Source organism: Micropterus salmoides, unplaced genomic scaffold (assembly GCF_014851395.1).
Source record: "Micropterus salmoides isolate LMB-PRFRI ecotype aquatic unplaced genomic scaffold, ASM1485139v1 Ms_hic_scaffold_1, whole genome shotgun sequence".
Lineage (NCBI taxonomy): Eukaryota > Metazoa > Chordata > Actinopteri > Centrarchiformes > Centrarchidae > Micropterus > Micropterus salmoides.
In genome coordinates this window covers 26,385,533-26,400,721 of record NW_024040040.1, presented here as the reverse complement: position 1 = coordinate 26,400,721, position 15,189 = coordinate 26,385,533, and the positions used below count along the sequence as shown (strand labels likewise).

The 15,189-nt window shown below is 39.8% G+C and overlaps 1 long non-coding RNA gene across 1 annotated transcript; it reads right to left on the bottom strand.

Moving 5' to 3' along the window:
• Positions 1-1,444: 1,444 nt before the first annotated feature.
• On the bottom strand, positions 1,445-11,350 carry LOC119905876. Its single transcript, XR_005444898.1, has 4 exons — positions 11,270-11,350; positions 11,084-11,158; positions 2,024-2,087; positions 1,445-1,931 (listed from the first exon to the last, which is right to left on the bottom strand). It is a non-coding gene; the product is annotated as an uncharacterized LOC119905876 (long non-coding RNA).
• Between the last annotated feature and the right edge of the window lie 3,839 nt (positions 11,351-15,189).

Below are 15,189 nucleotides of genomic sequence, written 5' to 3'. Positions count from 1 at the left end.
CGTATGATTTTTAATACATTTATGAGAATACCCAATTATGCATTTTAATATTCAGAAAATATATTAATCCATAAATCTCTCGTTTCGGGGCACCACCCGATATACCGTTCGCTCAGGGTCTCGGGACTCCCTGAGTATGGCTAATAATTAGACAATTATCTTAAATCAGTCAGTCTCATATCTCATCTGAAAGGGGTAAATTCTCTTGGCAGGGACTTAGAGATAGGCAATACACACAATTCCTTGATTACAGTGAATTCATTAACTAACTAAAGGTGATATGAAAATGTGGTTAAATACATCAGAGAAATAAACAATGGCTAAACAATGAGCATGGAGGTCTATTGTGGGAGAATTTGACTCATACGGCAGCTAATGAATGCAATTAGATGATAACTTGGTTAAATTTGTCTAGGAGTTTCAAGGATTACATATGCTGGACTAACCAACTATTGGACATCACTGACTACAGAATGCAGGGTTTTGGTCTTACTGCTTGTGTTTCTCCCCGCCGGGTTGCTGCCTCACACTGGCAGAGTCCGTGCGTTCTCGTTTGGGACAGCTTCAAGCCGTCGGCCAGTCGCTTTCTCTGCCAGGTAATTGCTCCGGGGTTCCGTCTCTTGTCAGCTTTAATCGAGAAACTCGCAGTGGGGCCTTCCCAACCCTGTCTCGGGTCAGAGGTATTAGTCGTCCTTTGTTACTGCTGGCGCGACCACGTGGGTTGGTCTGACCTCGGTGAAGTTAGCGCGACGAAATAAAGCTTATACTTCATCGTTCTTGAATTAAAACTAGGGTAATTCAACGGACTGATAACTTTAACAAAACAAAACCAAAGCAAATAAAACAAGTAAGCTGCTGAAATGAGGGAAAGCTGAGGTCACAGCACTTCGCGAGTGTAGCTTGAAGCGCTGGGCCGAACTCTTAGGGCGTTGCCCGGAGAACCGCCGTCGAAGAGTCAGGAACAAGCAGAGCACAAAGAACAAGAGGGAAGCGTCAAGAAAGTGAACAACAGCGTGTGTCGCTGTTTCGTCTGTTGGGGCGTGGTTCCCAGAGGGCAGTCCTTCATTTCCCGGAGGGGATAAATACCGAGTGACATTTATACATTAAAGGCATTATGGACGATGGCATGTAATACTTATTTTGTCCACTTGGGGTAGCTCGGGGTAACATGAGGATAGCTCTGATTAATCCTAAAACAATCTTTGCTCAGGAACTGGGAAATTTGGTTACTTAACCTTAAATTCAAGGTTTGGATTTAGGGTTTCCTGGCCTTTCTTTAAGAAGAGTTCTGATAGGATGTTCAGGAAAACGCTAATCGCTGGTCAATTTTCCATTGTCAGTTTAACAGTGAAGTACTGCGTTATCTGGCTGCGGCATCATAGGTGGCCGGTTTTACAATCAGGCTGCTCTGCGACAGCACTTAGGGAGAGAAAATTTCTTCTTTCTCCCAGGGAAAGAAGAGGAATTGGGAGTAGTCCAAATTTATTTAATATAAAATGCACAAATCCAATTCAATTCTCTACTATTTACACACATACGTAACGCATTTACATTTACACATTTTATATAAAATATTTACTCTTCAAGCTCTTTTCAAATTAACATTTATAAACACCATAAAATAAGTAAAATAACCTGTTTACAATATCTATATAAGACTCAACAGACAGATAAGTACGACGAACAACAAAAGTATGCATAATGTTACGACCTGCCTCAAAAGCCCACAACAAACAGGGATACAAAAAATAGGTCTATTTAATCCAAAACAAGGCAAATTAACAATTGTACTAAAATAAAAGGGTTAAAGTATGGGCTATGATCAGTGATTTCAGTAGTGTCAGGATGGTGGATGGCTGTGTGTGAAGGTGTGATGTGCAAAAAACAATGTAACTACAGTGACATATCCAAGAAACAAACCAAAGGTGGACCTTGTGGAAACAAACAGAGGAGAAACAGTTAGCAGAGAGGTCTGTCAGCTCAGCCCAGCAGCAAGTCCCTAAGATTGAAAACAAGAACTTACAAATACTCTACAAGGCAATGGGTCTAGGTGCCCAGAGTTACTGCAATCGCCCTCAGCTCTTCCCCTGCAAGACAGAAAGGCGACACACACACACATAAGCCCACAGGATGTCACAAAAAAACAAACAAAAAAAAACACAAATAGTGAAATAAACTACTCATACATGCAATATTAAACCATTAAATATTAATACTTTTGATAGTTGAACACATCCGTTATCAGGCTGCCTGCTCTTTCTGCCCCGACCCAAATGCACAATTATATTCCACCTGCAACCAGGAACACCTAAAGGCTAGAAGACTGTATCAGTAACCAAGCACACTAATTTACGGACTGTAAATCGCAAGTAACACTGATCTTTCACCCTGTTGCTGCCTCCGTGTCCTGTAAAGTCACTCTGATAATGGCAGATGCTCTTCCATGGTGCTGGCCTACCACTCTGATAAAATAATTTAAAAAGTTAAATGAGCAGCAGGATCAAATAATATAAATAAATAAATAATATATATAACAAGAAAATTAATTTCATATATGAATGAATATTTTTTTTAATGATTTCAATAAATAATTTAAATAGGCAGTGGGATGAAATGATGGAACAAACATACTTTTATAAATAGCTTTTAAATAACTACATTTTAAAACTAATTTAAACATTAAATTAGCAGCGGGATCAAATGACTCAATATAACAAAACATGATTAATTTCATAGCTGATTAAATCAAATAATTTTTTATGAATGTATTCAATAAATACTTTTAATACGCAGTGGGATGTACTGATGCAACTGATGAAACACAAATAAATAATAAATACCTTTTAAATATTTAAATAAATACATTTTAAAAGTCATTTCAACATTAAATGAGCAGCGGGATCAAATGACTAATTAATTTAACAATGCATAAATAATTTAATACCTCATTAAATAATAAAAAATTGTAATAATTTCAATAAATACTTTCATTAAATAGGCAGTGGGATGAACTGATGTAACACATAATTTCATAAATAACTTTAAAATATTTAAATAAATACATTTTAAAATGATTGATGTAAGGCATAAATACGCAGCAGGATCAACTTATTATTTCATGACTGAATTAACATTACATAAATACATATTAATAAATAAGTTTTCAAATCCCTACACAGGCACAAGTGCGGCAGACTTAAGAGCAGGATAAACTTTTACAGGCATATTTGATCAGATCAGCTACATTCCTAAAGCTAAAGGCTTCTCTCTTCCGGTGCTAAACACTGTATGACGGAAATGGGCTCCTCAACTGCATAACTAGGCTAGCCATACAACTGAAAAAGCTCATGTGTACACTACAAGTACACCCCCCACCAGTGATCCAGACTTTCCACCCTCAGCGGTGAAAGTAGCTGACCCTACGGAGAATATATGAAGTCTATGGAAATACATTCATGATAGCTGTAGTATGTGGACAGTATTTCCACATTAACAATGTTAGGATTAATGTCCTTAATGTAAATGTGATCAATTACAGTCCCATTCTCTGTTGTTGGTTGGGTTACTATTTGACTGTAACCTTGCTGTTCCATAAAGTTCTCCATAGATTTGGAAACAAGTGCATTATCATTAAAGTCACCCATTATTATTTTACCTCCTGAAAGCTGCTTAAAATGGCTGACTGCCAGACTCAGATTACTTTTGAAAAGGCCAATTTTATATGAAGGTGGTCTATACAGTAATTGTGGTTTGGCTGAACATTAAACATTATGGCTTCCAAATTCTTACATGGCACATCAAGGAGGTTACACATGATGTGATTTTTGTGGTAAAAACCAACACCACCATGTTCTTCTTTCTGCAAAGCAGACCGAACTCCTGTGCTGCTGTATGAGTCTGACATTACTTTATGGTGAAAGGTCCAGCCTTCCATCTCAGTCTCATTATGTGGTACATTGTGTTGCAGACATGTTTCTGACAGGCAAATTACATCAGCTTTCAGAATCCTGCTTTCATGTTTTAGCTCAGTTATGTGAGCATTTAGACCTTGAATGTTGTGTAAACACATGTTCACAAATGACGCTGGTCTTGTTAAGGGAGCCTCAATAAATTGTGCCATATTTTGTAGATAAGTATCGATGTCACTTTTGCAATATATTGCAGTTGGTTTAAAATCTTCAATAATCAGGTTTTGTAAGGATGTAACTCTGCTTAGAGCTACATATGCTTGACCGGCAGCAAAATCTCTTTTTTCAAAGACACCACTGCTTTGTCCAGAGTCAAGCCTTGCACTTTATGAATTGTGCAAGCCCAGGCCAGACGTAATGGAAACTGACGTCTAACTCCATTACCTTTTTTAACTCTGTCTTCGTCAGCACCAATTGGGATGGCATTTTCAAGGCCTGGTTCTAAACATGGAAATTTAAGCCTCAGTTTTTTTTTTACCAATCTTTGGATCATCAAAATGTACATATGTTGTTCTGGGGAATTTGTTGTTTCCATCAAATGTAACTTTGCACACAGTGCCAAACACTCCATTAACAAGACCATCTGAGACATCTATATTTTTGATCAGCATAACACGAGCTTTTGGACCAACACTCAGTATTTTGTCTAAATATGTTTGATTATCAGACTTATGTGAGGTTGTTATTTTTGTAAGTCGCCCTGTTTCAGGGTTTTTCTCTAAATCTTGTGCTTCAATTTGAAATATATCTGAACACACCTTGTGCAACATGTTGAAATGATGTGTTTTTACTTGGTTATTCGTTGCAAAGATGTGAAGGTCTTCTGTATCTTCTCCCATGCCTGTCTCACATTGTTTTTCCCCTTTCTGATGTTTTCGGATCCTATTTAGCATCAGGGCAAATTATTTGTCTTTTTGGCGCATGATTTCTGTCAACTCCACATGGCTGAAAGTATTATCCCATAGGTTGTTCCCAACATATTCTGTGTATAGAGACTTTCCTTTAACTGGTGGGAGCTGGTAAAAATCCCCGACAGCCATGATGGATACATTGCCAAATGGAGAAAAGTCTGCACATTGTTTAATTTAGCGCAGTCTGCCATGAATGTACGCCAGAAGTTTATGATCTACCATAGAAATTTCATCTATTAATAATATTTGGAGATCTTTCAGACTGGCTCTCAAGGTTTTTACTTTTTCCTCTTTTAAAGGTTGATATGGCAATGACATGTTATTACCAATTGAAAAGCTGCTGTGTATTGTTGTTGCATTGATGTTAAATGCTGCCACACCAGTAGGAGCAAAGCTCCTCAAAGCTACTGAATTTGGAGGGTTTCAGCTGATCATCAAAATAATACGGCAAGAACAGCTGCAGCAAGCTTTGGTAGTGCTTTTCAGGATACTGTGTGGGTGAAAAGTGAGCGTACCTTACAACAGCAGCATTTGTCCTGGTTCTCTTTTTAACAAAGCCAAAGTTATTGCCCAGTTTAACCATGCCACTTTTGCTCTCATTTTTGGCAGCAACTCTGTATTCTGAAGCAAAGGATGCAAGACACATGTCTTTCAATTCATTGCTTTGTGGTCTATTTTTGTAGCGATCTGTAATGTTTCTCATCCAAAGTTGGTCTGAGCCAGTTTCTTCATTTTCTGCTCTCTTTTGAATGAGACTGAGAGGAAGGCTCATTCTCACAACATTGTCCCCAGTAGGAACAAAGGTGACTTTTCTGGAACATTTGTAGTGAACAACGGTGTGGATTTGTGCATTTTATATTGAATAGATTTGGAGCTACTCCAAATTCCTTTTTCTCTCCCACAGAGCAGCAGGGGGTCAAAGTTACTCTCTCTAAGTGCTAGCCGACCATAAAACTGGCACCTTTTTGATTCCGAAGCTGATAACGCGGGGCCTGACTGTTAAACTGACAAAGGGACACGAACCAGCCATTGGCATTTCCCTGAACAGCCCCCCCACACAAACACACACACATGTTTCCGTGGCAACTGACTGTGCTCTATGTTTATTATCCCATCAAAGGGATACTCCTTGTCTCACCTAAGTGTGACATAATCCAGGACAGCCGAACTTTCAATATAAAAGGGACTGCAGTCAAAGCGTTTAATTAAGTTTAATTAAATCTTTAGTTACTTGATTACGTTTGCCTCTACTTGAGTAGTTATGTTAACCTTTGCAGTGTTTATTTTCAGCAAGACACTCCTTCATCTAATGTAATCAATGCTTGTTCATAATACTTTCCAACAAAATTCCTTTAGAAATGATGACAAAGGAATGTTTTACTATACTCTTAACTGCCAGCTTGAATTTAAGGATGAATCAACAATATTCCCAGTTCCTAAGGAGGTGATCTTTGATTAATCTAAGCTTTCCTCATGTAACCTGAGCTCCCCCAAGTGGACGAAATATATAAATGTATAAATATCCTGACCAATAATGTGACAATTGTTTCCTGTTACCAAATGCTTAGAACAGAACAACCGTTCGACCATTGAGGTTCGATTGTGAAAAATATTTGATTATAATGCGCGCAAATAGATTTCTTTTCTTTTTAAACATTAAGTTTAGAGAGGCAGTCCCTTGGGAAACTTGAGACGACCCCTGGGGAACCACGCCCCAGGCAACAAAAGAGCGACACGCGACCTTGCTTCGCTCTCTTCTTTTCACTCCTTGCTCTGCCCGCTGCTCTGCTCGGCTCCCTGGATGCTTTGGCACGCGACGGCGTGCCTTGCCAAGCAACGCCCAAGACGCGGCCAGTGAAACAGGCCTTTTGTTCGCCTGAAGCTACACACGTGAAGTGCCGAGACATCGATCTGCCCTTCAGTTTGTTTTATTTTCTTTATTTCTTTTGTTTGTTAAAGTTATCAGTCACTGGACTAATTCAGGAACGACCAAGTTCCATTTTAAGCCTTTTTCGTCGAGCCAACTTCACCGAGGTCAGACCAAGCCACGTGGTCTCGCCAGCTACAACGAAGGAAACCTGAAAACAGCTGAATTGCCAGGAGGAGGCGTTTTCAATCAGACACGGAGAACCCCGGAGAATCCCTAGCAAAAAGCCAGGATCGGCAGCTAGTGGGACCTGCAACAGGCCAAAAGAAGGCTGTCGACAAGCAGTAAGACCTAACACATCTTCTGTGATCAGATGTCCATTTTTTAACTCCTAAAATCATAGCATTAGTTTACTTTCATTAGCTCTTCTAGGCCGTATGAGTCAAATGCTTCCCACAACCGAACCTCCAGGCTCATTGTTCAGCAAATGTTTATGTTCCCTGTATCCAACAATCTTTTTATCACATTAGTTAGAGAATAAATTCACTCTAATATAATCAAGAGCTGTGTGTGTTGCCTATTTCTACGTCCCTGCCGAGAGAACTGAACCTTTAGATATGAGACTGACTGACTGATTTAAGATAATTGAGCGATTATTAACTAACTGATCACTAGTAAAAATTGTATAATTATTAAAACTACCTAGAGGTCCGGAGACTCTAGGATTATAACAACTCCAGTGGTGCCCTGAAACGAGGAATCTGGTTTGATTTTATGAATAATAAAATTCATAACTGGGTATCAATTCTCATAAATTTATTAAATTGCATAACTAAATTTTAGGTTTGCTACACATTCCTTCAGTCCCATATTCGTTACACGATAAACACTCTTGAGCAGAGACTTCTCTGTTATGAAGAAACACACTTCCTAACTTGTTAAGTGCCTCTTTTGCATCTACATTACCATTGTTCTTAATCTTGGCGCGGTGGTACAGTGGTTAGTACTGTTGCCTCACAGCAAGGAGGTCGTGGGTTCAAACCCTGTTCTCTCTGGGTGCTCCGGCTTCCTCCCACTATCCAAAGACATGCAGACAAGGTTAATCATCAGTCAGTCTCTAAATTGCCCTTAGGTGTGAATGTGAGCATGAGTGGTTGTCTGTCTATGTGTGGCCCTGCGATGTCCGACCTGTCCGATGCCAGCTGGGATTGGCTCCAGCCCCTGTACACAGGATAAGCGGTTGATGATGGATGAAATACTCCTTGACTTGTACTTTATGGAAATTATTTAGTTTTTTCTGAGTCTGTTTGGGAACTACATTCTTTTACTTTACTCAGAATTTGTTTAGCCAGAGCATTTCTATTTTTGTCAGTTTCATTCTGCTCCTGCTCTGTTTTGGTGTGAGTAAGGAAAGTGTCGTTAGTTGGTGGCCGTGGGAAATCTACATGTAGTTCCTTTCACAAGTACAAGATTGTGAATGTTTTTTGCTGTGCTGCTGCACACCGGAAACCACCTCATACATGTCACCAGTTACCCTGCAGGTAACGTAGTTGTCAATAAAACCAATGATTTCATCATCTGTATTTTGGCCAAATTTTGCTGGGTTCTCCACCCAGAACAGACAATGTGTGTGAGGTGATCCACCCTGTTGGAACTCTACTCTGTAAAAGTAGTCGACTACCTTTCCTATTGGGTGAGCAGGAGACAAAATTACATCTTTTAATAAACAATGAAATCTATGATCAAACATCCTAGCTGCTGTCACAGGATTTTTTTATTTTTAAGGGTTTTTTTTAATTACATTTTTGTGCCCAGTCCAGATCTTTTACATTGCCTTTAATATTTTCAGCTTTTACAAAGATATCCATGAGTTCAGTCCAGCGTAAATCTGCTGATGAAAAGGAACAGAACCATGTTGGAATTCCCAGCTGCCGTAACATTGCAAATAAGTCTTTTTGTACTCCCTGCCAGAACGCAGGTGTACCTCTAATAGGTTTGAGGAATTTGTAGCCTATATCATTATTTAAAAGTTTCTTAACGAAGTCAGAGTCTGACAGCATGGATGAAGTAATTGCTTTTCTCAAAGCAATTGATGCATTGGACATCACTTGCTCCACCTCAGATGCATACTGTCCATAAAATATGTACTCCAGGTTGCAGGCAAACCTAGTATCTGCATTGAGGATTCTTTGATTCAAATATTTACTCAGTGTCAACTTTACATCTCTGGCATCATGGAACGTTCCAGTACCTCTTGGAAAAAGAACGGGGAAACATTTAGCCTCATTGCCAGCGTCTGTCAGTAGTCGCACAGGACTGTTTCCTTCTGCTGGAACTACTGAGAAAACGTGCCGTCAAAGTGCTGATCAAGAATTTCTTGTCCAATATCAACGGGTTGCATACATGTATCCAAATACTTCCCATGCTGCTGCGCATCATTGATGTGTTCATCCATGTTTTCATCTGATGCTTCTGGTTTATCTTTGTCTGCAGCTACATCATTGACCTGTGTTTCATTTTGGGATTTGCTCTCACTTTGATCATCTCTTATCATAGGGATTTGCCCATTCAAAATCAATCTCCACATCTTTATACCATTTATTGATACGTACGTAACAATGAAAGTGCATTAAGAAGTTTTTGTGTGTCAACAAATTGAAACTTGTAATGTCCTTTGTAGGTCAGTTTTCGCTTTAACTTAACACGAAGGATGAGAGACTGATTTTCTAACCTAGGTAGAATGTTAGTTACTGCATTACAGTTAGATGGGACGCAGGTGACTGGTCCATGGACACCATTTTGTCCTCCCTTAGGTAAAGCCAATAATTTCATAAAAGGAATATTTAAGGCAATCAAATGTTGTTCCAAAGACTCCAGATGGAGGGTCTTTGGAATTGGATCTAGATGTAAGTTATTTGCTACACTGACTGCAGGTACTTTGCCTTTAAGGATTTTACTGTTACACGAATGACAAATCCATGATTTAGCAGCGGTTGACTGTTTTAACATGCAATTTGTATCACACGTATCTCCACATTTGTGAAGATAAGTTGTAGTGATGCATTTATTTGCTACTGCAGCAACTACTGAACCCTTCTGTCCATATTGCTCTATTTTACATAGAACTACTTGTTTCTGAAATAGTAATCTATGACATACACAACAAACATATTCTGGACCATGTTTTACTTTTTTTTTTACATGTTCCTCCTTTCCAATGTTGCATTAATCTTTTTTTTGCCGATTTCGCTCCTTAATTGATAAAGCATAAACTGGGTCACTTTTAATCTATCACATGATGACGATGATCAGCATCTTTAGCATATTTCTCTACACTCATCTTCTTAACATTTTCTCTGAATTGTGAATCTTTTGCATATTTTTGGACACTGCTTTGTTTTAGGTGTGTTTTGTATTCATCATTAGTAGCATATTTATGTTTACCATACTCTATCAGATAGGCTCTATATGATGCATCAGCTTCATATTTATTAACATCTTGCTGTTGTTTTTTTATTCTCTATTTACCATCTTTAACATATTTCTTCTGTCTTTCATCTTTAGTTTGTCTGAATTCAGAGTTGTCATTGTATTGGTCTCTCTCTTTTCTCTTCTTCCTATCATTACGGCTTGTATACGATAAAATAATATCAGCTTCTGGTTTTGTGTGATTTATTTCACTAAAGGTAATTAAACTCATTTCTGAGAAGCTGAATCTTTTACACACTCAATGGGTTGATAATGACACTGATTACAGTGTTAAACACTAAGATAAACCCCTTTGTCCAGTCTTTGCTGAGTGTTTGCTGCAAACTTTGGCCACGTTTCTTGAATATATGTGTAAATATCTACACCAAACAAATCAGCAGCGGCATGAATTTCTACCTCAGTAGCCCAAGTGTTAACATACTTAATTTTTGATTCTGACATACTGAGGAACGGATGAAAGATTGTTTCTAATAATATTTTTGTATATAATAGGGTTATCTTAAATTTTTTTAAACTACAGCTCTTCGAATGGCTTTGTGATATTCCTGTGTGTCACTGAATACATGTGAAAGAGCACGAAAGAAGCAATTGCCATCTGACGCAATATTAGTGGTTTTTACAGGGTTTAGGGTGCTCTATGTCGATGTTTGGGACAACAACATCCTTATTACCTAAACTTGGCACGATATTAAGTTTCATACAGATCACATCAAGATGTTCAAAGGCAGTTTCATGGCCAACTCGGGATGCTAACTACAGAAACTTTAACAGGACTCACTTCAAATAATTTGGCAGTGGTGTTGGGATCATCTGCATACAACGAACATTTCACAGAAAAATGCACTAACCTGGTCCTCTGGGGCAGCAGCTGGGACAGGGGACATCTCCGGCAACTCGTACACCGCCCGGGTGGGTGCCGACTCCTGAACACAAGAAAAGGAAAAAAAAGTGAGCTATTTAGGCACATTGGAAACAACTGTGTTTACATTTACCTTTAACCATTTAATATAATTGGTCACATAATATTTACTAACCTCCTCCTCTGCAGCCACACAAAGGGTCTGGCAGGTGTGAGCCCGGGACACACCTCCACAACACTGGCAGTTGCCTGGACCTTAAAAAAAATAACACAATGAGCTGCATAAACAAACGAGTACCTTGTTTTACTTTATAATGACAGAATTATTGCATCATACATTAATTATTGCTACACGTTTCTCACACTGGACAACATGTTTACATTAAATATTGAAGAAAACTTTGCAGGTCTCCCCTGTGAGGCAACTCGCTGTGCCCGAGGTCCCGCAGGGGGCCTCTAAAGTAAAGTGAGAAAACATACATAAAACAATTGAGCAATTTTATGTTACATACCTCTACATTAGAACCATTCAGTTATGTTAATGTTTCAGGAAGCAGGAAATTAAACATTGAATCTGCATGTAAATTACCTTGGCTGGTGGAACTGGAGGACACTCAGGAGCAGGAAGATGGGACGGCACAACCGCGTCCATGCTGGCCAGCACTGAAATGTAACGGGTTCATTGGGATAAAGCATGGCCTAAGTTTTATCGGAGCCTGTGAAATAAACAAACACTATTAATTAAAATATTCATTGTCTAAATGCATATCTCAATACAAAATGACAAGACAAAAACAAACCTGCTCTTGTGCCGTCCTCTTTGAAACACGAGAGGAAGCTTCCCCTGATGACTTCCTCTGCATATGAAAAAAGACAGTTTGTGTTACCAAATATTAATGACCACGACAAAAAGAAAGTGTCTGTGGAATTTCAGCAGGCAAATCTTACCATCCTGCCCTCCACTGGCAGAAAGACATCAGCATCAGGTTTAGGTTTGGCGTGTTGAGGGACACGGTCCTCTTCACACAAAACCACACGCGGCCGGACCCGCGGAAGAGCTGGGACCGCACGACGAGCAGGCAGAGCAGCCGGCTCCGGCTCCTTAGCCGCTGACATCTGCACATGCTCGAAAAACGGTCCACAGCAAGTCAGCAAGGACAAGCATGCCCTTGTCGTCGCTCAAGTGGATCTGCAAAAAATAATCAAATGGAGAAAAAACATTGTAATTGTCAACATGTATCTATGAATTTAACCACACAGAATCAGACTTCACACTTTTCCCCTTTTTATTGCTTGTACTTATGCCATCTTTGCTCCACAGAGACAAATTGTGCAGGGGGAACTGGTCAGCAGTGGAGTAGTACTTGACACCTTAAAACAAAGAAAAACCCAGATGAATAATTTGAAGACATGGCTGTATTTCCTAAAAGCACAATCATTATTTGCCTTACTAAAATCTATTTTCAAACTTAAGACTCGATTTCTTATCATGCCACACACATGCACCAAAAAAAAAAAAAATATACAAAAAAGAATACAGAATGAATTAAAGCGTTGGGCGGGCCCTCGCACGCGTCCGGGTGTGAGCCGGCCGAGTTGCATATTCTGGAGCTCTGCCGTTGCGGCTGTGAATTTGCTACGTGGTTCCGACGCCGCATGAAGGTGCTATATGTCACTTCCTGTGTCCCCTATGTGGAGCTACATAGCACTTGCCGCTATGAATATAAATCGGTATTGGTGTGTAGATGTCTGCGGGGTATGGAGGACCGATCCTGACACAGTCAGAAATAAATACAGAAATAAGTAAATGCTCAATAAATAAATAAATAAATAAATGTAGGTAGTAATTAAATTATACAAGGAGACATAAATGTATATATTTTAATTGGTGCCTTTACTTATTCACCTTTGTTATAATTACCTTATTTATTTATTCTCCGTTATAATCTTCAACTTTATTTATTAATTACAAATTTTTTTAATGTATTTATTTATGTGTGTCTTTTAATATTTTTGTCTGTTTTGTTCTTCCTTTGTATTTTTTTACCTTATTTATTTTCACCCATGGTATGTATTTCTGCCTGTCCTTTTTACATTTCTGTATGCATTTCTGCCTCATTATACAAATGAGGAGGGGCTGTGTCTCAAGGTCATCTTCTCTGCTATTGGTGGACCAGTCAGACAGGAGAGCTCCTACTCTGCCTGCAGACATCAACGATCTTGCTCCTCACACAGTCAGATGGCTTCCTTCAGTGCGCTGAGGTGTTTAGCAACTCTGTTTGAAGACACTACCAGCCATGTCTTCCTTCTCTTTTCATGTGGACACTGACCTACAGAGTTTTCAATTAGCGACTTATACGTACACAGAACTGCAGGAATTGAGCTGTTGTTTCTGAGAGCCACATCAGTTAGCCACAGCTAAATCTGGAGTGCACTCCTATTCGAGTATTTACGGTAAATGCTCCCACACGGAGCAGCTCCTTGCTCTGCTGTTTTCAGCTGCTGTTTCAACAAAAACGCCATTCAGGGTGAAAATTCAACCGTGGTGTTGTGTCGGGAGATGCAGTGACTTCACCAGCGGTGAGTATTATGAATAATACATGTAATCTGTTCAGCTATGAGGAGAGTAAAAATCCGTTATCCGTTAATTTATGTAGTGCTAACATCATATAGGCTAAAGCTCTTAAGCTAGTGGTGGTGACTAACAAATAAACTAATCTTAACAGTTACCATTAAGAAGAATTTTATGCTTCTGTTAAATGTGAATGCTATTAAGCCGTGTTTTATTTGTGGTGGTGAAATCAATTTAAAGCTAACTTTACTGCACCTAACCAGTCGAAATGATTTAATGAAGGCTAACGTTAGTTACTGTACTTCTATGTCTCACAGAAAACACAGGAGGAGGCATGCGGAGAAAATAACCATATTCTTCAGAGGAAAAGAAGAAGGAGAAGGAGAGCAACAAATAACCCCCAAACAATAAAATAAATTCCTTTTATATTTCCCTGCCTTGTTGTTTATGTGTACATACAGAGGAAGAATGTGAGAACAGCACACATTTCATCGTTACTGTGTGTTAGAGCATGGGAGAACAGTGGATACTTTTAATACAGCCCACACCCCTAATACTGTGTAACTATAACAAGTAGAGAACAGAAGAAAAAGATGTTCTTTCTTTCCAACTGTCTGCATAGCTTATTCTCTTTTTCGTTACATTTTTTATATCCTTTTTATTTAACTTAAGTTTTTAACTTAAGTTTTACGTGGGTTAAGGATTTTAGTCATCCGACATGGATTTTAAGCTAGATGACCGTAAAAACGCGATCAACGCTACTCACCACAACAAAAATCCGGCGGCTATGCTAGCCGAGATAACTCTGCTTGAGGACTGCTCACTCCTTAAGAAAGCGAACAAGAAGATTGCTGACCTTATGGAAGACATCCGACGACTTTCAGAGAAACTCAAAGAGAAAGATTCCCTGCTGACTGGCTTTATGGATGTGGCTTCAGTACAAGCCAGATTGTTTCTCTTAGCGCAACCGCTAACATCCAGGACACCGTGTTTTGGGACCCCTCTAGCCTTCCCAGGCTTTCATCCTGCTCGACTCCGAAGCATCAGTCAACCTGGGCTGAAGTGGTGGTCCGTGGCTTTAAGAGAGGCTCGGATGGGGCTGCCTCTCCAACCGCTATGCAGCCTTATCTAACGACACTCCGGTCCAACCAGCGGATGCACCTGCGGCTTCAAGTCTCCCTGATACGGATCTCTTTCGGCGCACAGTGCCTGCCGACACTGTTGCATCTCCTCCACCGGCTACATCTCCTCCACCGGCTACATCTCCTGCACTGGGCCGCCGGTCTGCTGCTGGGCCTGATCGGCGGCCGTCATCCCGGTCAAAAACCTCCGCTTCCCGACGTAGGATCCTGAAGGAGGCTGTGCTCAGACGCTCCGGAGGCCGTCTCTACCCTGCACCGTCGGGTAGCCCTTCTCTCAGGTCTGTTACTGCTACTCCAACACAACACTCGGCAGCTCACACACTCCATCCTCAGTCTGCTCACAGTGTTGAAGCAGATTCTGCTCAGTCCTGGACCTGATGC